General features: G+C 38.9%; 1 protein-coding gene across 6 annotated transcripts in view; it reads left to right on the top strand.

Annotated features, from left to right (window-relative positions):
• GIN1 (gypsy retrotransposon integrase 1) overlaps window positions 1–27,805 on the top strand; it is a 158,315-nt gene that overhangs the window by 58,789 nt on the left and 71,721 nt on the right. For 3 of the 6 annotated variants that reach the window (XM_063811462.1, XM_063811459.1, XM_063811461.1), the window contains exons 10-11: window positions 2,288–2,411; window positions 25,048–25,242. The gene's annotated coding sequence lies outside the window, so the exon portion shown is untranslated. The remainder of the gene's footprint in view (window positions 1–2,287; window positions 2,412–25,047; window positions 25,243–27,805) is intronic. The other 3 variants (XM_063811460.1, XM_063811463.1, XM_063811458.1) reach the window with 1 other exon arrangement.

Genomic DNA, 27,805 nt, shown 5'->3' with positions numbered 1-27,805 from the left:
GGAAATCACTCTAGCAGCTGGGAAGGGAACAGACTGATAAAAGGCAATGGAGCACTAGTTAGAAGGCTGTTGCTAATAATTCAGGTAAGAGACGATGATGGCATCAATACCAATGGAAGTGATGAGAAATAGTATCTGTTACATTTTGAAGCTAGATTATACAGAATTTGCTAACATATTGGATGTAGGGATTTAGAGGAAGAGAGGCATCTATGATTACTCCAAACATTTTTGACTTACATAACTAGAAGGGTGGAGTTGCTGATAACTAAGTTGAGGAAGACTGGGAGAAGCAGGTTTGAGGAGGAAAAGGGGAGTTCAGTTCTTAACATTGAGTTTGAGATGCTTATTACACATCTAAGTGCATCTGTTGAATAGTCATTTGGATATAGGATCTGGACTTCAGGAGTTAGGAATTCAGCATTCATTTATGCACAGTTTAAAACTCTGAAAAAAAGAAAGACCCACTGCAAAAGCAAAAACAAAACAAAAAAACAAATAAAAAAACCCCTTGAGTTAATATGTGTCCCTTTAGGGAGGCTAAGACATTTTCTTGGCTACAAAGATCTGCACTTGTCCTTCATCTGCCTCATTTGTGGTTAATAATTGCTAGGTAGTGATTTAAAGTTTCTCGTGATTTATTATACATACTAAATGGCATTATTTACATTCCTTGGCAGAACAAAGAGAGGCTCAAGTACGTTTCCTAACTTTATGAATGATGGCAGTGGAGCATTCTGCTTCCTGCCCCTTTCTGATGGATATAGCTGATGCTAACACATTAAAGGGACCACAGATAAAGCAGACAAGTTCTCAAGAATCTCATTGTCATCTCGCAGTGAAAACTGAATGTGGTAGAACAGGTCTCTGCAGTAACTTGTTTGCAATCACATATTACTTTGTCTTTTCCAATGAACTTACAACCCAGTGTAATTTATATAGAATATGTCAAGTTGGTCAAATATCACTTTTCTATTTTCACCTTAATTTGCAATTTGAAAACTGGAGAGAAGAGAACTTTTTTCTTCAGAATAAGAATCACAAGTTATTTGGAATATTTTCTATTCCACCCCACAAAGGAGGTTATTAGCCTTTAATTCTAAATCTTTCTTTGATTTCCTGGAGTGAATAATATTAATAGAACTTAAAAATCTTAGCATTGCATGTAATTTTTACTAAGACACCTGAATTATCAAGGTCATTGAGACACAGGGCTTTGCTGAAGCAATATGTCATTTCAGTTCACTCCAAGCAGAGGAAGTTGTGTTTGGTTCTAGTAGAGGATATGAGTGTTATTCCAACTGTAATGAATGACTGGAAGATCATGTGTGTCACTGGGGAATACCGTGAGCATTTAAGACAGCAAAGCAACAGAAAATAGGATGTTTTCTGATCTCTACTCACTCATAATTTAGCTCTTTCTATGGCTAGATTCACATCTTTCCCCTCTGGGAGGCCTTTTGTCCTTTCTTTAGGTTTTTAATCTCAAAGAGTGCGGCTCCCTGAGCTGAGAAAGTTAAGGTTTGGAGCAGGGTTATCCTTGGCAAGGAGCAGCACCAGGCAGGGCAATTATACATGGACAGACTTCCACACACAACAAAAGCTTTGCCATGTCTGTGGGCCTCTCCCTAAGCAGAGAAGTCAGTGTTGAGGGACACCTTCAGGAAGGTGGTAGAGCTGACCTAAGCAGGATATATACAGTGTGTTTTAACAGATATGAAACTAGGGAATTACCTTAGTGAGACCCTACATAGTAGTAGGAATAGTTCAGTATTTGGACGAGCCATGACTCAATTGTGGAAGCCATGAATGCATTTCCGTATGGCCTTACTGTGGCAGGGAGTTTTCAGGCCTTTGGGACAGACAATTATTTACCTGAAGATGATAGCACAGTTTTGTTTTGTTTTTACAAAATACTTTATTGAGTTATAATTCACAATCCATAAAATTAACTCATCTAAAGTGAAAAGTCAGTGGTTTGTAGTATTCACAGAGTTATGAAAGAATTACCACAATCTAATTTTAGGACATTTTCTCACCTCAAAAAGAAATCCCATACCCATTAGCAGCCTCTCACCATCCACTTCAGCCCTAAGAAACACCAATATATTTTCTGTCTCTACAGACATTGCATCTATTGGCCCTTTCATATAAATGGAATCATACAATATGTGGCCCTGGAGTCATTCTGAACCTATTCCAGTTCTGGGAGCTGCCTGATTTGCAAATTGTTCTTTGCTCAATTACACTGCTAAATTTGATTTGTCTAAGATTTTTCTTTTAACAGGTTGTATCAGAAGTGGGATTCAAAGTAGAGGTTCCAGTGACTGCCAGGAGCTTCAAGTGACCAAATGAGCTAACTTCTGGACCCATTGCATCCATTGCTCTCACACAACCACTGAAGATTGTGGGTAAGTTTTCTCTCTAATTCCAAATCTCCATGGATTTATGTTTTAAGCTATCTCACTTTGAGCAAATTTTTGACCTGGACTGAGTTTGCAAGTTGTGACAGAAACTCAACTAGGTCCATGATCAAATTAGATCCGATAACTAACTAGATTGAATCCAGTTAGAAGCTTCAGATGTCTGGGTCAGACAGAAATTGTCATTAAATGACAATTACTGCAGGAGGGACAAACTTCAGCTTTCAGAAATTCACAGGGAATTTATGTTCTTTTTTTTTTGTACACTGAAGTAGGAAACAGTTATTGGCAAAGTTATCAAGGTGATCTTAGAACCAAAGCCAAGATTCTGTGAAAATGGGATTCTTAATTTCTGAAGAACTGAGTACTCCACCTTTCTGGCTGCACTTACCTTTTACATGGACTGTATAAATATTAGACCCCCAAAACAACAAATGCTTACAAAAATGACAAAATCATACCAAAGATAATTTAAAATTATGGTAAACATTCCAAGTGAACAACACTACATTTTAAGAAATGCATTTAAAAATGAAGCCTCCCGAATTAGGCTTACTCAGGGATGTCTGTTGATATGCAGAAGCTTCTAAGAAGATTTCAAAATTTCTCTTGCCTCTTTTAGAAGAGACTTTACAAAAAAAGCAAATAAAAAGCTTAAATGGTTCATTGATAAGGGAAAGTTGTGTCTGATAACCTTTTGGTTTAGTTATGTTACTGGAAAGTGGTCCTGATTCGGACCTCAGAGAGAATTCTTGGATCTGAAATAAGAATGAAATAAGAAAGAATTCAGAGTGAGTCCACAGTGCAAAGTGAAAGCAAGTTTATTAAGAAAGTAAAGGAATAAAGAATGGCTGGCTACTCCATGGGCAGAGCAGCAGTATGGGCTGCTGGTTGCCTATTTTTATGATTTTTTAAAATTATGTGTGATATGGTTTGGCTGTGTCCCTACCCAAATCTTATCTTGAATTCTCATGTGTTGTGGAAGGGACCTGGTGGGAGGAGATTGAATCATGCGAGCAGGTCTTTTCCATGGTGTTCTTGTGATGGTGGGTGACTCTCACGAGATCTGATGGTTTTGTAAGAAGGGGTTTCTCTGCACAAGCTCTCTGTTTGCCTGCTGCCATCTGTAAGATGTGACTTGCTCTTCCTTGCCTTCCACCACGATTGTGAGGCTTCCCCAGCCATGTGGAACTATAAGTCCCTTAAACCTCCTTCTTTTGTAAATTGCCCAGTCTTTTGTAAATTGCTGATATGTCTTTATCAGCAGCGTGGAAATGTGCTAAACAAGGGGTAGATTATTCATGAGTTTTCCAGGAAAGGGATGGGCAATTCCTGGAGCTGTGGGTTCCTCCCTTTTTTAGGCCATATAGGGTAACTTTCTGACATTGCCATGACATTTGTAAACCGTTGTGGTGCTGGTGGGAGTGTAGCAGTGAGGACAACCAGAGATCACTCTCATTGCCATCTTGGTTTGGTAGGTTTTAGCCAGCTTCTTTACTGCAACCTGTTTTATCAACAAGGTCTTTATGACCTGTATCTTGTGTCAACCTCCTCCTATCTCATCCTGTGACTAAGAATGACTCAACCTCTTGGGAATGCAGCCTAGTAGTTCTCAGCTTCATTTTACCCAGCCCCCATTCAAGATGGTGTAGCTCTCGTTCAGATGTCTCTGACAAGTTACTCTTACTCCCTGAAGGTGAAAAGAGAACTGCATAAAATATAAAAAGGTGGTCCATCAGGTAAAGTAGGCTTACTTCTTTTTCTGAGATATCCATGCTTAGTCCAGGCATAGAGAATGCTTTTTTTTTGTTCTAGTCTTTAATGTGCTCTACCTTGAACTCAGTAAGACCACCTATTAAACTAATTCGATTTCCGAAATACCTTTGTGTCAGTTAGCTGGCTATTTTGAAACCCTCTTGTAAAATAAATTTACAACAATATAGGAAATCTCCATTTGTAAGGGTATCTCCTCCATTCACTGGGAAGAGAGACTGAGTCACTAGAAACTCTCACAATGGAAAAGACATTGGTTTAAATTTATATAATAAACTTTACTCTGTTTAAGGTGCTTTTCCAGTGTCTTCGCTGGTCCTGTGCCTTACACCCTCCTTCTTTGCTTTGGGCAAATTTAGGCCACAAGTAGAAAGCTGTTGGGGGAAAGATGAATGGGGCCTTAAAAAAAGAATGGGTGATGGTTTGTGAAAAAGTCCAACTGGGTGTGATGAAGTCTCCTCTCCAGCAGTAAAAGTTGATCTTTCCTGGTTGCTGGAACTCCCAAGGGAGAAGATGATTGACAACTGAGCTCCTGTGGAAAATGTCTTTAGGAAAATGTTCTTGAGTTCCTGTCTTTAGGCTGGTCACAGAGGCTCGTGCCTGTAATCCTAGCACTTTGGGAGGCCAAGGCAGGTGGATTGCCTGAGCTCAGGAGTTCAAGACCACCCCAGGCAGCATGGTGAAACCCCGTCTCTATGAAAAATACAAAAATTAGCCAGGCGTGGTAGCGGGTGCCTATAGTCTCAGCTACTCGGGAGGCTTGAACCCTGGAGACAGAGGTTGCAGTGAGCTGAGATTGTGCCACTGCACTCCAGCCTGAGTGACAGAGTGAGACTCTGTCTCCAAAAACAAAACAAAACAAAACAAAACAAAACAAAACAAAAAAACAGAAATTCTGTCTTTAGACAGATAAGAAGAATTCATAAAACCTCACTGATTACATATTGGTAAAAATAATATACTAAAGCAACATATTTTCAAGTGATATTTTCTGAACTCTTTCAATGTCTGCTTTGTTCAATGAGAAATTCAAGCATAATTGTTAAGAATGAGTAAACTAGGTTCACATAAACAGCACAAAAATATGTAAATAAACGTCATAGTTTCAAAAATCTTTTCCAGCAATTTAAAAGCTTAAAGTTCAAGGAGAACTGCAAACCACTGCTCAATGAAATAAAAGAGGATACAAACAAATGGAAGAACATTCCATGCTCATGGATAAGAAGAATCAATATTGTGAAAATGGCCATACTGCCCAAGGTAATTTATAGATTCAATGCCATCCCCATCAAGCTACCAATGACTTTCCTCACAGAATTGGAAAGAACTACTTTGAAGTTCATATGGAACCAAAAAAGAGCCCGCATTGCCAAGTCAATCCTAAGCCGAAAGAACAAAGCTGGAGGCATCATGCTACCTGACTTCAAACTATACTACAAGGCTACAGTAACCAAAACAGCATGGTACTGGTACCAAAACAGAGATACAGACCAATGGAACAGAACAGAGCCCTCAGATGTAATACCACACATCTACAACTATCTGATCTTTGACAAACCTGACAAAAACAAGAAATGGGGAAAGAATTCCCTATTTAACATATGGTGCTGGGAAAACTGGCTAGCCATATGTAGAAAGCTGACACTGGATCCCTTCCTTACACCTTATACAAAAATCAATTCAAGATGGATTAAAGACTTAAATGTTAGACCTAAAACCATAAAAATCCTAGAAGAAAACCTAGGCAATACCATTCAGGACATAGGCATGGGCAAGGACTTCGTGTCTAAAACACCAAAAGCAATGTCAACAAAAGCCAAAATGGACAAATGGGATCTAATGAAACTAAAGAGCTTCTGCACAACAAAAGAAACTACCATCAGAGTGAACAGGCAACCTACAGAATGGGAGAAAAGTTTTGCAATCTACTCATCTGACAAAGGGCTAATATCCAGAATCTACAAAGAACTCAAACAAATTTACAAGAAAAAATCCAAACAACCCCATCAACAAATGAGCAAAGAATATGAACAGACACTTCTCAAAAGAAGACATTTATGCAGCCAACAGACACATGAAAAAATGCTCATCCTCACTGACCATCAGAGAAATGCAAATCCAAACCACAATGAGATACCATCTCACACCAGTTAGAATGGCGATCATTTAAAAAGTCAGGAAACAACAGGTGCTGGAGAGGATATGGAGAAATAGGAACACTTTTACACTATTGGTGGGACTGTAAACTAGTTCAACCATTGTGGAAGACAGTGTGGCGATTCCTCAGGGATCTAGAACTAGAAATACCATTTGACCCAGCCATCCCATTACTGGGTATATACCCAAAGGACTATAAATCATGCTGCTATAAAGACACATGCACATGTATGTTTATAGCCGCACTATTCACAATAGCAAAGACTTGGAACCAACCTATATGTCCAACAATGATAGACTGGATTAAGAAAATGTGGCACATATACACCATGGAATACTATGCAGCCATAAAAACTGATGAGTTCATGTCCTTTGTAGGGAAATGGTTGAAGCTGGAAACCATCATTCTCAGTAAACTATCTCAAGGACAAAAAACCAAACACTGCATGTTCTCACTCATAGGTGGGAACTGAACAATGAGAACACCTGGACACAGGAAGGGGAACATCACACACCGGGGCCTGTTGTGGGGGTGGGGGTTGGGGGGAGGGATAGCATTTGGAGATATACCTAATGTTAAATGACGAGTTACTGGGTGCAGCACACCAACATGGCACATGTATACATATGTAACTAACCTGCACATTGTGCACATGTACGCTAGAACTTAAAGTATAATAAAAATATATATAAATAAAATAAAATAAAACCTTAAAGTTAAGTCCTCATAATAAATCTGAGTCATTTCTAAATTAAAATATGGAAACATTTATTATTAATCATAAGTTTAAGTTTATGTACTTCAATATCTTGTTTTTGTATAATACAGAGAAACTAAATATATTTGGATCTGTTAATAAATATAAAAAATTGAGGAAATAGAGATTTCTAAAAGCTATAAAATGATTTTCATCTATAACTACTAAAATGAAATAAGATAATTCAAAACTACTTACAACCTAGGTTTTTCACTGGAAATTGAAGTTACTAAGAGCTAAAATTTTAATTAATGTATGTAATTAAAACTACTAATAATAAGTGAAACAATTCTGTATGCAAAGCGTACAAAAAACACCATATTTTTTGGTGAGAATGGTAATAATAAGGAAGGCATGAAAATGTAATTTTTGTTAAAAAAAGTGATTTTTATCTAGTTTAGAGGTTATTTAAAGGTTGTTTCAAAATGGAGGAACAAAGAAAGAAATGATATAGACAAAATTGAATGGATACAAAAACTTTTTAAAAAAAGAAAGAAAAAGAGTAAAAGAAAATCTTGTATGGTTAAACTAAGATTGAATGAATTAATTAGCATTAATAACAAGAGTACACTAATACAAAACTAAAATTTGGTTTCCTCTTTTAAACAATATTTTTGTGTATTATTAATAAGAGAGAGTAACTTTTTTGTTTACCCTTTGAGTAAACAAAAAAATAGTAATAATAATAATAATAACAATAGGGGGCAGAGAGGAGATAGGAACAGATTTTTTGTGTCTCATGCTGTCTTTGTTAGGTCTTTTGATTATTTAGAAAACGGAGTCTCCTCTCTCAAAGAGTAATGGTTTTTGATTTTTAAAATGTTTTAATTATCACCTTGGCAAAATGAATAACTATTATTTTACAGTGACTTGTAATCCTATTTTGATCAAGTGTTTTGAACTTTTGACATATTTGATAGGCTTTCTAAAATCAAATTTCAAAATGAAAATTAATTCTTTTTGACTTAAAACTGACTTTGGGATGTTCCAGAGGGCCCTTGAAGCATATGAAAGAGAAAATAAATAGACATATTTGATACGTTAAATTATCTGAGAAGCATTGTCAGATAAGAAATGATGCCTAATCTTCTGAGTTATATTTTTCTAGATATGTTATTAATGTGTTCCAATATTATATTGAATTTCTAAAACTCTGATATGTCTTTGTATGTGCTATCAGTTATAATTATGGTTATTATGTTAAATTATTGTAGGCCACAGAAATAGTCAAATTTTCTTATGAATTGTGTCATTAACCATGACCATTTTAAGCCTTTATTGACCACAGTTAAATGCTTAATTCTGATGCTTTTTCTGAAACCTCTTTGTAAGCAAGTATAATCCTAATGTGTTGTATCTTCAAGGAGGTTCATGGAAAGAATGGAAAGGACATTGACAAGTACAGGTTTCTGGGAATTCTTACCCAGTCCATGCTATTGAAATGGGTAAGAATTCCCAGAACTCCAGTGAAGAGACTTGCTTATAAAACTGTTAACCCAAGAAGGACAATAATTAATTGAATACTGAGAAAATACTTTGGTAGATTTCCTTTTTTTTTTTTTTTTATTACACTTTAAGTTTTAGGGTACATGTGCACATTGTGCAGGTTAGTTAAATATGTATACATGTGCCATGCTGGTGCGCTGCACCCACTAACTCGGCATCTAGCATTAGGGATATGTCCCAATGCTATCCCTCCCCCCTCCCCCCACCCCACCACAGTCCCCAGAGTGTAATATTCCCCTTCCTGTGTCCCTGTGATCTCATTGTTCAATTCCCACCTATGAGTGAGAATATGCGGTGTTTGGTTTTTTGTTCTTGTGATAGTTTACTGAGAATGATGATTTCCAATTTCATCCATGTCCCTACAAAGGACATGAACTCATCATTTTTTATGGCTGCATAGTATTCCATGGTGTACATGTGCCACATTTTCTTAATCCAGTCTATCATTGTTGGACATATAGGTTGGTTCCAAGTCTTTGCTATTGTGAATAGTGCCGCAATAAACATACGTGTGCATGTGTCTTTATAGCAGCATGATTTATAGTCCTTTGGGTATATACCCAGTAATGGGATGGCTGGGTCAAATGGTATTTCTAGTTCTAGATCCCTGAGGAATTGCCACACTGACTTCCACAATGATTGAACTAGTTTACAGTCCCACCAACACTGTAAAAGTGTTCCTATTTCTCCACATCCTCTCCAGCACCTGTTGTTTCCTGACTTTTTAATGATCGCCATTCTAACTGGTGTGAGATGGTATCTCATTGTGGTTTTGATTTGCATTCCTCTGATGGCCAGTGATGATGAGCATTTTTTCATGTGTTTTTTGGCTGCATAAATGTCTTCTTTTGAGAAGTGTCTGTTCATGTCCTTCGCCCACTTTTTGTTGGGGTTGTTTGTTTTTTTCTTGTAAATTTGTTTGAGTTCATTGTAGATTCTGGGTATTAGCCCTTTGTCAGATGAGTAGGTTGCGAAAATTTTCTCCCATTTTGTAGGTTGCCTGTTCACTCTGATGGTAGTTTCTTTTGCTGTGCAGAAGCTCTTTAGTTTAATTAGATCCCATTTGTCCATTTTGGCTTTTGTTGCCATTGCTTTTGGTGTTTTGGACATGAAGTCCTTGCCCATGCCTATGCCCTGAATGGTAATGCCTAGGTTTTCTTCTAGGGTTTTTATGGTTTTAGGTTTAACATTTAAGTCTTTAATCCATCTTGAATTGATTTTTGTATAAGGTGTAAGGAAGGGATCCAATTTCAGCTTTCTACATATGGCTAGCCAGTTTTCCCAGCACCATTTATTAAATAGGGAATCCTTTCCCCATTGCTTGTTTTTCTCAGGTTTGTCAAAGATCAGATAGTTGTAGATGTGCGGCGTTATTTCTGAGGGCTCTGTTCTGTTCCATTTATCTATATCTCTGTTTTGGTACCAGTACCATGCTGTTTTGGTTACTGTAGCCTTGTAGTATAGTTTGAAGTCAGGTAGTGTGATGCCTCCAGCTTTGTTCTTTTGGCTTAGGATTGACTTGATGATGCGGGCTCTTTTTTGGTTCCATATGAACTTTAAAGTAGTTTTTCCCAATTCTGTGAAGAAAGTCATTGGTAGCTTTATGGGGATGGCATTGAATCTGTAAATTACCTTGGGCAGTATGGCCATTTTCACGATATTGATTCTTCCTACCCATGAGCATGGAATGTTCTTCCATTTGTTTGTATCCTCTTTTATTTCCTTGAGCAGTGGTTTGTAGTTCTCCTTGAAGAAGTCCTTCACATCCCTTGTAAGTTGGATTCCTAGGTATTTTATTCTCTTTGAAGCAATTGTGAATGAGAGTTCACTCATGATTTGGCTCTCTGTTTGTCTGTTGTTGGTGTATAAGAATGCTTGTGACTTTTGTACATTGATTTTGTATCCTGAGACTTTGCTGAAGTTGCTTATCAGCTTAAGGAGATTTGGGGCTGAGACAATGGGGATTTCCAGATATACAATCATGTCATCTGCAAACAGGGACAATTTGACTTCCTCTTTTCCTAATTGAATACCCTTTATTTCCTTCTCCTGCCTAATTGCCCTGGCCAGAATTTCCAACACTATGTTGAATAGGAGTGGTGAGAGAGGGCATCCCTGTCTTGTGCCAGTTTTCAAAGGGAATGCTTCCAGTTTTTGCCCATTCAGTATGATATTGGCTGTGGGTTTGTCATAGATAGCTCTTATTATTTTGAAATACGTCCCATCAATACCTAATTTATTGAGAGTTTTTAGCATGAAGGGTTGTTGAATTTTGTCAAAGGCTTTTTCTGCATCTATTGAGATAATCATGTGGTTTTTGTCTTTGGCTCTGTTTATATGCTGGATTACATTTATTGATTTGCGTATATTGAACCAGCCTTGCATCCCAGGGATGAAGCCCACTTGATCATGGTGGATAAGCTTTTTGATGTGTTGCTGGATTCGTTTTGCCAGAATTTTATGAGGATTTTTGCATCGATGTTCATCAAGGATATTGTTCTAAAATTCTCTTTTTTGGTTGTGTCTCTGCCAGGCTTTGGTATCAGAATGATGCTGGCCTCATAAAATGAGTTAGGGAGGATTCCCTCTTTTTCTATTGATTGGAATAGTTTCAGAAGGAATGGTACCAGTTCCTCCTTGTACCTCTGGTAGAATTCGGCTGTGAATCCATCTGGTCCTGGACTCTTTTTGGTTGGTAAACTATTGATTATTGCCACAATTTCAGGTCCTGTTATTGGTCTATTCAGAGATTCAACTTCTTCCTGGTTTAGTCTTGGGAGAGTGTATGTGTCGAGGAATTTATCCATTTCTTCTAGATTTTCTAGTTTATTTGTGTAGAGGTGTTTGTAGTATTCTCTGATGGTAGTTTGTATTTCTGTGGGATCGGTGGTGATATCCCCTTTATCATTTTTTATTGCATCTATTTGATTCTTCTTTTTTTCTTTATTAGTCTTCCTAGCGGTCTATCAATTTTGTTGATCTTTTCAAAAAACCAGCTCCTGGATTCATTAATTTTTTGAAGGGTTTTTTGTGTCTCTATTTCCTTCAGTTCTGCTCTGATTTTAGTTATTTCTTGCCTTCTGCTAGCTTTTGAATGTGTTTGCTCTTGCTTTTCTAGTTCTTTAATTGTGTGTTAGGGTGTCAATTTTGGATCTTTCCTGCTTTCTCTTGTGGGCATTTAGTGCTATAAATTTCCCTCTACACACTGCTTTGAATGCATCCCAGAGATTCTGGTATGTTGTGTCTTTGTTCTCGTTGGTTTCAAAGAACATCTTTATTTCTGCCTTCATTTCATTATGTATCCAGTAGTCATTCAGGAGCAGGTTGTTCAGTTTCCATGTAGTTGAGCAGTTTTGAGTGAGATTCTTAATTCTGAGTTCTAGTTTGATTGCACTGTGGTCTGAGAGATAGTTTGTTATAATCTCTGTTCTTTTACATTTGCTGAGGAGAGCTTTACTTCCAAGTATGTGGTTGATTTTGGAATAGGTGTGGTGTGGTGTTGAAAAAAATGTATATTCTGTTGATTTGGGGTGGAGAGTTCTGTAGATGTCTATTAGGTCTGCTTGGTGCAGAGCTGAGTTCAATTTCTGGGTATCCTTGTTGACTTTCTGTCTCGTTGATCTGTCTAATGTTGACAGTGGGGTGTTAAAGTCTCCCATTACTAATGTGTGGGAGTCTAAGTCTCTTTGTAGGTCACTCAGGACTTGCTTTATGAATCTGGGTGCTCCTGTATTGGGTGCATATATATTTAGGATAGTTAGCTCTTCTTGTTGAATTGATCCCTTTACCATTATGTAATGGCCTTCTTTGTCTCTTTTGATCTTTGTTGGTTTAAAGTCTGTTTTATCAGAGACTAGGATTGCAACCCCTGCCTTTTTTTGTTTTCCATTTGCTTGGTAGATCTTCCTCCATCCCTTTATTTTGAGCCTATGTGTGTCTCTGCACGTGAGATGGGTTTCCTGAATATCGCACACTGATGGGTCTTGACCCTTTATCCAATTTGCCAGTCTGTGTCTTTTAATTGGAGCATTTAGTCCATTGACATTTAAAGTTAATATTGTTATGTGTGAATTTGATCCTGTCATTATGATGTTAGCTGGTGATTTTGCTCGTTAGTTGATGCAGTTTCTTCCTAGTCTCGATGGTCTTTATATTTTGGCATGATTTTGCAGCGGCTGGTACCGGTTGTTCCTTTCCATGTTTAGCGCTTCCTTCAGGAGCTCTTTTAGGGCAGGCCTGGTGGTGACAAAATCTCTCAGCATTTGCTTGTCTGTAAAGTATTTTATTTCTCCTTCACTTATGAAGCTTAGTTTGGCTGGATATGAAATTCTGGGTTGAAAATTCTTTTCTTTAAGAATGTTGAATATTGGTCCCCACTCTCTTCTGGCTTGTAGGGTTTCTGCCGAGAGATCCGCTGTTAGTCTGATGGGCTTCCCTTTGAGGGTAACCCGACCTTTCTCTCTGGCTGCCCTTAACATTTTTTCCTTCATTTCAACTTTGGTGAATCTGACAATTATGTGTCTTAGAGTTGCCCTTCTCGAGGAGTATCTCTGTGGCATTCTCTGTATTTCCTGAATCTGAACGTTGGCCTACCTTGCTAGATTGGGGAAGTTCTCCTGGATAATATCCTGCAGAGTGTTTTCCAACTTGGTTCCATTCTCCCCATCACTTTCAGGTACACCAGTCAGACGTAGATTTGGTCTTTTCACATAGTCCCATATTTCTTGGAGGCTTTGCTCATTTCTTTTTATTCTTTTTTCTCTAAACTTCCCTTCTCGCTTCATTTCATTTATTTCATCTTCCATTGCTGATACCCTTTCTTCCAGTTGATCACATCGGCTCCTGAGGCTTCTGCATTCTTCACGTAGTTCTCGAGCCTTGGTTTTCATCTCCATCAGCTCCTTTAAGCACTTCTCTGTATTGGTTATTCTAGTTATACATTCTTCTAAATTTTTTTCAAAGTTTTCAACTTCTTTGCCTTTGGTTTGAATGTCCTCCCGTAGCTCAGAGTAATTTGATTGTCTGAAGCCTTCTTCTCTCAGCTCGTCAAAGTCATTCTCCATCCAGCTTTGTTCCATTGCTGGTGAGGAACTGTGTTCCTTTGGAGGAGGAGAGGCGCTCTGCGTTTTAGAGTTTCCAGTTTTTCTGTTCTGTTTTTTCCCCATCTTTGTGGTTTTATCTATTTTTGGCCTTTGATGATGGTGATGTACAGATGGGTTTTTGGTGTGGATGTCCTTTCTGTTTGTTAGTTTTCCTTCTAACAGACAGGACCCTCAGCTGTAGGTCTGTTGGAATACCCTGCCATGTGAGGTGTCAGTGTGCCCCTGCTGGGGGTGCCTCCCAGTTAGGCTGCTCGGGGGTCAGGGGTCAGGGACCCACTTGAGGAGGCAGTCTGCTGGTTCTCAGATCTCCAGCTGCGTGCTGGGAGAACCACTGCTCTCTTCAAAGCTGTCAGACAGGGACATTTAAGTCTGTAGAGGTTACTGCTGTCTTTTTGTTTGTCTGTGCCCTGCCCCGAGAGGTGGAGCCTACAGAGGCAGGCAGGCCTCCTTGAGCTGTGGTGGGCTCCACCCAGTTCGAGCTTCCTGGCTGCTTTGTTTACCTAAGCAAGCCTGGGCAATGGCGGGCGCCCCTCCCCCAGCCTGGCTGCCGCCTTGCAGTTTGATCTCAGACTGCTGTGCTAGCATCAGCGAGACTCCGTGGGCATAGGACCCTCTGAGCCAGGTGCGGGATATAATCTCGTGGTGCGCAGTTTTTTAAGCCGGTCCGAAAAGCGCAATATTCGGGTGGGAGTGACCAGATTTTCCAGGTGCGTCCATCACCCGTTTCTTTGACTCGGAAAGGGAACTCCCTGACCCTTTGCGCTTCCCAAGTGAGGCAATGCCTTGCCCTGCTTGGGCTCGCGCACGGTGCGTGCACCCACTGACCCGCGCCCACTGTCTGGCACTCCCTAGTGAGATGAACCCGGTACCTCAGATGGAAATGCAGAAATCACCCGTCTTCTGCGTCGCTTATGCTGGGAGCTGTAGACTGGAGCTGTTCCTATTCGGCCGTCTTCGTGTTTGTCCGGTAGATTTTCATGCTACGTCATCTAGAACTGAATTTGTTAAGATATGCAATTTGAATGAACTCCATGATCCAAGTCAGATTACCTATAATAACTCATTTAATAAACAGTGCTATGCACCTGAATTGGAGAAATAAAATTTGTACTTAAGAGGATATAAGTCCAATGTTAAAGTAGACTCATGGAGAGCCTGGATGAACACCTGGTCCTTGCTGACTCTTTAAAGCTTCCATTATTAAAAGCTCTGCACTCTATGCCTCATCATGGAAGAGATAAAATGGCCCAAATTATGAAAAAATATTGGTGTATTGACTGCCCTAAAATTTCTAAAGTGATTTATGACCAATGTTTGGTTTTTCAAACCCACAGTCCTGGGAAGACAGTCAAACTTCAGGTACATTTCTGCTACCCGATGAGCCATTTGAACATTTATAAGAGGATTTCATTCAATTGCTATTTTCAGTGCTCATTTTCTGGTTGTATAGAAGCTTTCCTCTGCAGGAAGGCTGATGTTACAACAGTAGCTAGAAGATTATTAGAATATTTGTTTTCTTTACGGGGCATTCTTGGAGAAATCTCCTGTGATAGAGCTACTCACTTCACCGGGCAAGTTGTAAAACATTTAAATATATTACAAATACAATAGCATTTGTCAAAGCTAAGTGAATCTACTGGATTGCCTTTGTCAAGGTGTTGCGAATTAGTGACGATCAGATCCATTTCCAGTGGAAAATGCATTAAAATCAAGCTGACTTTTTATGAAATAGTGACTGGAACGTCTATGACCCTAAAAATAGCACATCATATATCTCCTGCTCCTAAACTCTGACATGACTAAATGCTGCAAGACTTCAGTGTTTTTTATCCAAGTGTATTTTCATGGGTAGAGGAAGTTTTCATAATCCACTGACTGCAGACAATCAAACCCTTTTCAATCTAGAATCCAGAGAGTCTGTACCTTCTGGAAATGACATCAGAGAAAGACTGCCCTTGTGACCCACATTGCAGCAAAACTTTGGGACCTTAAACTTGGGTCCACATTTCATAACTCAGACAGACCCCTCAAGACTCTTGGAACTATATACCCATTGGAGACCTTAACATAAACATAACAAGGTAAGTTTCTCCCAGGTTGCAGATGGCATCCTAGATGTGGACAGCTTTTCCAAGATCACAAATCAAGACTTCCCTGTCATCATGAAACTCTTACTTTTCTTAGTTGTGTTTTGTTTTGTTTTGTTTTGTTTTACTTATGCCTACCTCTTTCACTTGGCAGAATAATGCTGGAAGTAAAATTTCACAATCAATAGCTTTTGTGGGCAACTTGATGGGGTATTGAATTTGCCTTGCTAAACTCAGATCTTTACATAACCTAAAGGATCCTTTGGTTAACCCATTGGGTAACTTTGGCAACATCCCAACATAACTTGTTCAAATTGTACTAGTGGTAAGATGTCTAGTCCACTTGTTCTCACTTTAACTCAATAATGAGATGCAAGAATCAGAACCAATGAGCATATCACAAGATAGACTTGCACCAAAAGCCTAAATGGAGTTTATTACAAATTGACTTATGTGCCAGGGACTTTTATGCTTTTTTAGCCTGTAATAACTCCACCCCAGACTCTGTTGAGAAACAGCTAACTTCACCATTGCAGGTAATGTATCACTGAAAATAAAACCAGAAAAGGGGCTTTGTGTGCACCCATGGGGTATACTTTTATTTGTGGTGCATTTTACAGTGAATCTTATACATGGGCAAACATATGCCTTGATATATGGAAAACAAAGGGACAAAGTGGGCTAGGAATTTTATTTTTTATTTTTATTTTTTGAGATGTGGTCTTGTTCTGTCACCCAGGCTGGGGTGCAGGGCATGATCATGGTTCACCACAGCCTTCACCTCCCAGATTCAAGCAATCTTCTTGCATCAGCCTCCCAATTAGCTGGGACTACAGGTGTGCACCACCATGCCTGAATTTTTAAATATTTTTTTGTAGAGATGGTGTCTCCCTATGTTGCTCAGGCTGATCTCAAACTCCTCGACTTAAGTGATCCTCCTGCCTTGCCTCCCAAAGTGCTGAGATTACAGGCATGAGCCACCATGCCTGGCCTGGGCTTGGAATTTTAATGATACATTTCTTGTTCCTTAATCATTCAGAAACAAAACATTTGTTTGCTCTTGTTAGCCTACATCTTAACTTAAAGAGAATATTACCAGAAGGCTTATACCCTTCTGAATGGGCATACTTTGTTAAGTCCCTTTAATCTATGGCTTGGAGTAAATATAAATGAGGCAAGGATTAAAAATTTATCCCACATATAGACTCTGTAGCAGATTCTACAGCAAAGACTATAATTGCACAACAGACTTTTAAAATTTATCTTGCTAACATTGTGCTAGATAATAGAATTGCTCTAGATTACCTACTGGCTAAACAGAAAGGAATCTGTACGGTTGCTGACACTTCTTTTTGCACACATGGATGAATACATTAGATGTTATAGACTCAGTCACAGGGAATTAACAAACAGGCTGCTTGGTTAAAACAAGTAGACTCTTCATCTGGCCCATTCTTTGATTTATTTGATTTTAGTTGGTTTGGTTCATGGAGACCCTGGCTAAGGAACATACTCCCAACTCTTGGTGCTATCCTTCTGATAGTCTTAATAGTAGTCTCATTGGTCTGCTGTATTCTCTTAAAAGTTTTAAATATATGCATGTAACCATATGTAGATCATCCAATGGTCTGTCAGACTGGAACAATTAAAACTCAAAAAATTTATGATCATGAGGACACCATCACCTATTAATGATGTGCTGAGACTGAAAACCCAAAATGATGGTAACTGAGAGTAATGGTGATGCCCTAAGTTTTGGTCACACTTTCACCTTAGTGAGAAACTGACCAAAAGGGGCAAATTATTAAACAAAATTATAGCAGGACATTATTTTGGATTGAGCTCCTGCACTAAGTCCCAAGAGACCAGACTAAACCAAAATGAAGTCACTCATGCTAAGTGCCACATAATTAAACTGGAAATTTAAGGAAAGAGATAGATCCCAAAACAGATCATTTTTTTTTCTCTTGAAAATGGGATATTCCAGTACAATAAGAAAGTCCCCTCTGCTCCAACCCTTACAAAAAAGTAAGCCGAAGTAACTTTATGTCAACCAACTTGTATTTCTATTGTTCTGTTTTGTTGTTCCCACCTTACAAAACCTACTGTTCTGCTATTTCCTAGTAGAATTTGAGACCAAATAAGTCCGTCTACAATGTTGATAGAGAGTGATGTCAATGCTTAAAATTTTGATCAAACTCTTAAAATTGAGAGATTGACCAAAAGGGGGAATTGTTAAATTAAGTTTGGCCAAAATCTGCTCATGCATATTTTAGATTTTGCCTGAAGGTTTCTCTGTGCATCGTGAACTCTAACCTAACTTGATATATAAACCAACTGTAACCTATTCTTGTAACAAGTAGCCAAGTCCCAGCCAATCACAGCAGCTGAACTTCAGTCATCCATAGGCAGCTAACTGTTCAAACCAGGTTCAAATAAGGCAAACATTCAGACCATGTGGCAACCCTGGAATCACTCTGAACCTATTCTGGTTCTGAGGGCTACCCAATTTGCCAATCATCCTTTTCCCAATTAAACTCTGTTAAATTTAATTTTTCTGAAGGTTTTCTTTTAACAAAACAGCCGAAACCTAGGCCCCTAGGATCAAGTAACATTTTATCACTAAACATTCTTTTTAATTATGATATGGCACAAAAGCCCTCACCAGAAGCCAAGGTCATCCCCGTGAACTTTCCAGCCTGAAGAACCATGACCTAAATAAACCTTTTTTCTTTACAAATTGCACAGTCTCAGATTTTCTGTTACAGCGACGCTAAACAGACCAAGACACCATTCTTTCTATTCAGTTCCCACTGCCAGCCTCCAAGGTTACTTTACCTCAAAATTTTATTCAGTGGCCTTCCTGACTCCAGTTTATTTTCAGTCACCTTTCCAATGGAGCCTTCTGTCCACTACCAGTTCACTTCCTTAATATTTTTGTTATGTCACTACCCATTTGAAGACAACATGTAACTATCCCTATTTCTTATCACATGAACAAACAAACACAAACAAAACCTGATATCACAAAGTTTACTCTACTCTGGGCCTGCCAAATAGTGGAACACTATTTCTCAAAATATTCTATTCCCTTTATTAGAACACTGTTCCATGGGTTTACTATGTTCATGTTCATTTGTGCCTCTGTTCTTTACTCATCGCCATCACCTGGAGTTTCTACTGTATCTTTTTTACCATTCCACTTCATATCTTTCTTGTTTTTAGAAGCTCAGTTCTAATCCTATCTACCTCAGTAAATCTTACCTGATATATTAGTGTGTTCTTGCATTGATATAAAGTAATACCCAAGACTGGGTAATTTAGAAAGAAAAGAGGTTTACTTGGCTCACAGTTCTGCAGGCTGTACAGGAAGCACAGTGGCTTCTGCTGTTGGGGAGACCTCAGGAAGCTTTTACTTATGGCAGAAGGCAAAGGCGGAGCAGGAATCTTACACGGTGGGAGGAGGAGCAAGAGAGAGAGTTGAGGGGTGGTGAGGTGCTGCATACTTTTTAACAAGCAGATATCACAAGAACTCTATCACAAGAACAGCACCAAGGGGATGGTGCTAAACCATTCATGAAGGAACCGCTCCCATGATCCAATCACCTCCCACGAGGCCCCACCTTCAGCATTGGGGATTATAATTTGACATGAGATTTAGATGGGGACACAGATCCAAACCATATCACCTAACAATTCCAATCATCGTAATTTTCATTTTTCTGTTCAAATTAATTACTCTCTGTACTGTATAATGTATACTGTTATAAATGGTTCTCTACTCGTTTCTTATTTGCTAGTCATTTCTTTTCAATAAGGCTGTAATTTTTTTAAGGACAAGAACCATGTTTTACTTATAATTCTGTACAATACGTTACATAGAGCTCATCACAGGGTAGGCTGTGAATGAATATTCATTGCCTAGATGACTGGTTTATTAATTTAATCAAGAGATAATGCAACCAACTTAGGTCAACATAAATTTAGCCAGGAAGCTAATTAGACAGAAGACTATACAGTAATAGATCACCATTTAACCTTTTTGACAGTCACTGGGTTTTAAAAATATTCCTCCTATTTTTAATATGCAAACCCAGCACACTTTAATTATTTTCTTTTTGGTGTGTTAATAATGACTCTTTTGGTGAAGAGAATACAGATACTGTCAGCATCTGTGTGACACCTGAGTTCCAGATATTTTAAAATATTTGGATGCTTGGCATAATGTAGACATAAAAACTGAAAGACTGGCAGTATTTTAAATTATTCTACTTGAAGACGGCCATCATCCACTAAATAACACCTATTTTTGAATGCGCAAATCCACACAAATGTTTTACTAAGTTTACCACCAGATGTCAGTCATTCACTGCAATGGTAATAACTACCCTGAAGAACTCTTTATGAAAAATCTATATGTGGATATCTCCCTCATCTTTCCTTCCCTCACCGACTCTTCCACTCCTTCTTTCTATGACTGTCAGTCGGTTTATTAATCAATTGTCAATTGATTATCTATTTATTTATGTATTTATAATCCACATATCTATTCTAATCTATCTAAATAATGAAAAGTATATACTAGGTATTTTGAGAAAATAACATCATAAAACATCTAAGTATTTACATATACAATATGAAAGTGACACTAAAATATTTTATACACTATGGTCTGGAATTCAGGCTCTTTTCAGCCCGGTAACTTTGAGACCAATGCAATACTATGCAGCCTTTTTTTCAGGACATACTTTCACTTCTCACTTAGAATCTTTGCTTTTTGAAACTTTTAATGGATTCTTATTACTCTGGAATTAAATTCTTACTGGAAGAGCATCAATGACATAATGAGAAAATTATACAATATTTGATTTTTAGATAGGTACTAGGATGATTTAAAAAGCTAATTTACTACTAAAGAACTATGCAAAGAAAGTTCTCCACTACTAACTTCTACCTACAACTTTTGTTTAAAATTTTTTCTGTTTTCTTGAACATTAACATACACCTTCTATGATTCCTCATTCTGAACTTTGTCAAATATCTGACTTTACATCCATCACTGAACTTAATGAAGTGAATTTATGCTTTATTTTCCCTTTAGATTGTGAGATACTTGAGGTCAGGGAGCTTAGCAGATATCCATCAATAAACAAATGTTATTTTCTAAACATGAACTGTGGCCAGCCTGTAGTGGATTGTCTGTTACCTACTCAGCAACCGTTTTCTTTTTTCCTACCCAAATTTTGTTTAAGTGGCTAGCACTTCTCCATGGGTAGAGCCATGGGCCATTCTTTGCTATGGATTAGCTCAGAAATGGCCACACGATGCATGTGACCGAAACTGTCTTAGAGGCTTCAAGGAAAAGTTTCCTCTCTTGAAATAGTGAGCTGCAAGGACTAATGGGTAAGTTATTGCATATCTGTTGTCATTTCTGAGAAAGAAAATACTAGTGTTCTTGTGTTTCTGAATCCTTTTGGGGATTGATACAGATTTGGGGTGCATAGGGGAGTCTCTCTCTTTAAATTTTTATAGATATCAACTAGAGACATTTTTATATCACATAGAAAGAACATTCTAGAGAATAAAGCCAACACTGAGGAAAACAGAGCTGTGGGCTGGAGATACAGATAAAGACATAGAGAGACAGACACACACACAAGCACACAAAGAGAGAGAGAGAGAGAGATTAAAATTAAATATAAAATTAAAAACTTCCCTTTGAAAGACAAGGCTGAGAGAATGAAAAGGTAGCCCACATACTAAGAAAACATATTTGCAAATCATATGTCTGATAAAGAGCTTTTATCCAGTATTTATATAGAACAATACTCCATTTCCTAGGAATTCAGACTAACTTGAGATTTTATTTCAAGTATAATTTGTTCTTTTCTTTGTTCTGTTCAATAAAGAAAACACTTTTTTGCTTTTACTAACAGCTCTCAGCATATTAACATGTATGAAAAAATCAAGTATGTAAAATGCAGTTACATTCCAATTCCTTCTCATGGTTTTGAAATATTTCTAGTTTTATCAGCCTGGCTTTCCAGCCCATCCACTACTGCTCCCCTAAACTAGCCTGAGTGTTATGGAATATAGCCCTGTTGTTAATCCCCTACTATAACAAGCATTTTCCGATAACCCTCCTCTGCTTACTCAAATACTATCTTTTTTATGAAGCCTTTCTGCTCTTCAATAACAATTTGATAGCATTTTACTTGTGTTCTTCTTACGCCTTAAAATCTAATTAGTTATATGCTTATTTTAGCTACCTTACTAGATTACAGACATTTAAGGGATCTGTGCTTTTTTCGTCTTTGTATTTTGCAGATAAACTTAATTAATGTCTGTTGAATGAATCCTTCACCTTTCAATTTATTTATTTATTTTTTCATTTATTTAGTTATTTATTTATTTATGTATTATTATTATACTTTAAGTTTTAGGGTACATGTGCACAATGTGCAGGTTAGTTACATATGTATACATGTGCCATGCTGGTGTTGGGTTACCTGGGTACCATATTTTATCACAGATGTGAGAATTGTGGTTTTGTTTTTAAGGAAGGATCTCTTTCTTTCAAATGGAGGCCAAACAGGTCTCAGAACAAGACTCTAGAAATTTAGAACTCCAGAAGATTTCTAAGAATTCTATGACTTCTGGGAAATACAGTACAAGAGAAAATAAACTGAAAATTCAAAGTGCCAGAAACTAAATTAACCTAAAGAGGCATTGGGATTAGTGTAACTAGATTAGTTAATTCTTTTCTTTGAGCCTCATTAAAAAAAAAATCTATTAATGTATGACTGAGATGCCCAGCCAGGGACTACATTTTAGTTTTGTTCTTCTTTACAAAAAAAAAAAAAGCCATTAGAATATAAATCTCAATAGAGGTAGGTTATTGCCCTTTAACACTGTATCCTAAGAACTTAGTTTTTTTTGTTTGTGAAACTTTCAGCAGTGTTTGCTAAATGACAAACAGGTGTCAGAAATCACCTTTGAATCATGGAAGGAAGTGCCTCTGGCTAGGTAGGGTTGAGTACTTGAGACTCACTAGAGTATCTTTGGGAAAGGGATACAGAACAAAAATGGCCAGCCCATCTCTAGTAAAGGAGGACTGATGTAACTCTGGGTTTTGAGGTTTAAGAGCAGAAGCTCCTGACCCCTAGTATGGATTATATGAAGGAAAAGCAGGTGGTGGTTTTGTGTCCATGAAGCACAGATATGAGAATCAGCCCTGACCCAGGACTCCTGAGCCTGTGTGTGAACTAAAAGAACCTAGCACTAAAAAGATTGGCCCTTAGAAAGCACGTACAGCACTCAGGGAGGGCGGTCTGAATTATGGCAGCTAGCAGGGGAGCATGTTTTTTTAGGACTGGTATATTAATAGATAACAATCTTCATCAGTGACATCATGAGGCAGCAAGAAGCAATTGCAGCATGGTTGCCTTACACTTGAATATGCCCTTGTTGCATCTGGAAATCTACTGCTGATTCTATCCATGCCTTTTGAAGGGACATAGGTTTTGTTTTTGTTTTCTTGGTTTTTGTTGTTGTTGTTTTTAACAATTCCAGAGGAGGGAAAAGATGGGGAAGCCAACCAATGAAAGGTGATAATTGACTTTCTGCCAATAAGAGAGGTAAGGACTTGAGTAATTAAGTAGGAAAACAAGATATTCGACCATATTTATACCATGAATTTTGGGTGCATGTCATATTGCTTACAAATAAAATGAGGAAATTGTTTTATGCACCTGAATGAATGCTGCCAAATTCTCTTAGGGTGGGAGAGTAAGAGTCTCAATCATTTACAGAAGAATGCCAGCAATTAAGTAAAGATGAAATGATGGAGTTAGAAAATCATTATTTGAGAACTCCCTCAAAATTATGGATTCAGAAAATGGTTGAATTCCTAAAACTATTGGGTAAAATGTTGTTAGGGAACACGATACTCATATGGTCTCAGAGTGTTTTCTCTCAGATTACTTTCTAAAGACAAAGTGGAAGTGGAACACGTACAATGAAGAGATTTAGTGGACACAATCTTACTGAAGTGACCACATTTGGTATCATCAATAATGGGGGGAAAACGACATTATGTGCCTCCAATATGAAGCAGTGGAAAGTAGGAAATGTCACAATTATGAGGCAACAGCCGTATGAATCTAGACAGGGAGACATTGTGCTAGACAACTGACTTGGACTCTTCAAAAATGTCCATGTTTTGGAAGGAAAAAATGATACAGAATTACTTTAGGTCAAAGGAGACAAAAGAGATATAAGCAGATGCATTGTATGAATCTTAATTGGATCCTGGATCAAAAATCAAAAGCTCCAAAGGACTTTATGGGGACATTGAGGGTTTCCATATGAGCTACATATTGGTTGATAATAAAGAATGTGTTAAGTTTACTGAGTGTAGTAATGGTTTCGTGGTTATGTAGGAGAATGTCCTAGTTCTTGGGCAATACATATGGAAGTATTTAGGGTGAAGGTTATGATGTATGCAGCTTCCATCCCAAGTTCCTCCTGTTGTCTTTATTTAAACAGTTTTTTTCTAGCTTTAAGGTATAATCTGAATACAAAAATTGCACATAATGCAACTTATTTTCAAATGGTTCAGCGAAAGTAAACAAACTAGTGTGTATGTACACATATGTGTGTGTATCTATGAGAGAGATAATGAAAATATGGCAAAATGTTAAGCACTATAAATTTAAGTGAGGAATATATGGGTGTTCACTGTAAGTCTTCAATAATTCTGTAGCTTTAAAATTTTCAAAGTAAAAAGTGGAGACAACAGAACACCGTAATTTGCTTGCATGTTTGTTTCACAATAAGTAGTATTCACTGAACATCAAATTTTGGTTCTTGATCACTTTGTCTCTTTTTTGACTGGATGTTTCTATCAACCTTTTTCTGGGTAGATATCATAGTATAAAGATAGCTTTTAAGCCTCAAATCTCTACTCTTGGACGTGTATGTATTTTTTGGTTTTCATTGTTATTTTAACAAAACAAAGTTTAACATTTCTTCTTGTATTCAATATTGTTTGTGGGAATTTGAGGCTATCTTCATAAATACATTAGTATAGACTTAATTATAAAATGTCTCTTTTTAATGTAATAATTTAAACATTACACAAATAGCTATTACATTAAACCCCATTATCTGAGAAATATTATGGTTAAGTGTTAAGGTCCAATATAACAGTAATGAATATCCACTCTTTTTTCTTCCATAGAATCTGCTCTTATTCAACTAGCAATAGTATCCTATGTTTCCTTGGGGAAAACCAATCTTTCTGAATCATCAATGTAGTTACTGTGGAACGTGACTGTGTCCCTGGCTCCATGGAGGCTTGGCTAATCCAGCATCACATTTTCCCTGGCCCCAGTGACTGGTTCTGGGGTTGGCACATTGCTGTCGTTTGGATATGGTTTGTTCTGACCTAATTTCATATTGAAATTTGATCCCCAAGTTCAGAAGTGGGACCTAATAGGAAATGTTTGGGTTGTAGGGGCAGATCCCCCATGAACAGATTAATGCCCTCTTTTGGGGTGAGTTCTCACTCTATTAGCTCCCTCCAGAGCCTATTGTTAAAAGAAGACTGACACCTTCTCCTCTCTCTCTTGCTTCCTTATTCCCCATATGATTGCTGCATATGCTGGCTCTCCTTCACCCTCCACAGTGAGCAGAAGCAGCCTGAGACCCTCACCAAACGCAGATGCCAGTTCCATGCTTCTTGTATAGCCTGCTGAGCCATGAGACATATATACCTCTTTCCTTTATAAATTACCCAGCCTTAGGTATTATTTTATAATAACACAAAATTGACTAAGATACACACGAACCAAATCAGGCCAGTTAGTGTATTGGAACTCTTTGGAAAGAGAAACCATATATGTCAGAGTAAATGCTGGTAGCATCTAAACCTAGAACTGTTGGCTGCCACCTTTATTACTGATGGCAGCCGTGGCCAGTCTAGGAGCAGGCTGCCATGATGCTGGCTGCCATGGGGGAGGCGGAGTCAGGACTGCATGCTCCCTGGAACACAGGAGCCAGGAACAAGCAGAAGCCCTGCCCCCTTCCAAGTTGGAGGGGGCTGTAACCACCCAGCCGTAGCTGTGGACCTAGACATCTCTGCACTGTTGGGGACCTAGGAAGCCCTTCTTGCCCCCACAGGCTTAGAAATACCTGCTTTCACTGCCTGGCCTTTCCCTGCTCCTGGCACCCACTGCAATTTTGGAGCAAAGATGAGGCCAAGCTCAGGTGCTGTCATGACCTGGCTGGGTGTGTGCATGCTAGGAGCAGTGCTGACATGCCAGCCCCCTGCCACTCTGGCCCCCTCTGGATTTTGGGTGCTAATGAGCACAGGAGGGAGGCTGGGAGGTTGCTGAGGATGGCTTGGCACAAGCCTGCAGGTTCTCTGGGCACAAACAGTTTGGGTGAACAGCAGGTTGATGGCGGAGGGAGGCAGACAGGCTTCTGGGCAGAAAGGGGCAGGTCCCTGGTGAAGCTCCACCTTCAGGCCTGGGATGGCATGAAGCCTGAGGCCCAGAGTGCCAGTTCCGTGGACCAGAGTGAGAACTTATGGTGCTTTATCTGACTTGCCCGTGGCTGCCCATGGACCAATCAACATGTACTTCCTCTCCTCCAAAGCCCAGAAAAACCCTGGACTCAGCTGTACTAGGGCGTCAGGATGACCTTCCTGCAGAGAGGAACTACCCACTGTGGGTCTCCTCTCAGCTGAGTTGAGCAGACATTGGGAGGACCTGCCTGCAGAGAGGAGCTACCCACTGTGGGTCTCCTCTCAGCTGAGAGCTGAGCAGATGTCAGGATGACCTCCCTGCAGAGAGGAGCTCACCCACTCCAGGTCTCTCCTCCACTGAGAGCTGAACTCATTAGGATGAACTGCCTGCAGAAAGGAGTTACCCACTTTGGGTCTCCTGAGAGCTGTACTCTTGCTCAATAAAGCACATCTTCACCTTACTCACCCTCCAGATGTCCACATACCTCATTCTTCTCAGACATGAGACAAGAACTCGGGACCTGCCTAATGGTAGAACTGAAGAGTGGTAACACAAACAGGGCTGAAACATGCCCCTTGCTTACCACGTTGTGGGTGACAAGAAGGAGAGAAGAGAGAAGGAGGGATGAGCTGTAGCCCTTCAGGGAGCCCAGACCTAGGAGCACCCGAGCCAGGGTGTTGACATCCTCTTTGGGGCTCTGCAGTTCCTGGCCTCTCCAAGCTTCTGGGCCCCACTGTGTTCCCCAGTGCCCACAGTGGAAGCCACTTGTGGTATGCCTGGTGCAGCTGCAGCCTTGCAGGGAGCCAGCACCTGTGCCAGCACTGAGAGCTACCTGCCCTGCTACAGCCAGCAAACCTGGCAGTGCGCAGTGGCTGGACCCCATACTCGCTCACTCATGCACCCCTTGCTGCTCTGTGCCTGGCTTGCCCTTGGCAGGCATGGGATCCGGGCCGGATCCTCTGACATTACCACATATGTGGAGAGTCTGAATGAAGGTAAACCCTATATAGAAGCAAGCCAAACTGAGAGGGAAGCCAAATCCTGTTTGTTTCATCTGAGTCTCTGGATCTAGCCATGCCTGGGCTTTTCAGTTATATGAATCAAACAATAATATTTTTTATTGATAAATTATTATTTTCCTCATTTATTATATAGTAATTCCTAATAACAAGAATTTATAACAAGAACATGTTTAGTTCTTAAACCTGTTTGAACTTATTTGTGATTACTAAAGAAGCCTAAGGCAATGGTACGTAAAATAATCAAATCTAGAACTCAAAATTTCAGATCTTTTCTGACCTTAACCCAGTGTTCTTTGCAAACTCAAAAGAATGGCTAAGACTGGGCCATTCTATTGAATAGTGCTGTCTCCTTATCTGGAAGTATAAGTGAGTTGTAAGAACCAGTGCCATTGTGTTGTTCTAGCTACATGCATGGTTGACACTCTTCCAATTACAGAGGACAAATTAA

The sequence above is a fragment of the Pan troglodytes genome, chromosome 4, assembly GCF_028858775.2.
Source record: "Pan troglodytes isolate AG18354 chromosome 4, NHGRI_mPanTro3-v2.0_pri, whole genome shotgun sequence".
Lineage (NCBI taxonomy): Eukaryota > Metazoa > Chordata > Mammalia > Primates > Hominidae > Pan > Pan troglodytes.
The sequence above is the reverse complement of the archived record's forward strand: the minus strand, read 5'-3'. Positions and strand labels throughout refer to the sequence as shown.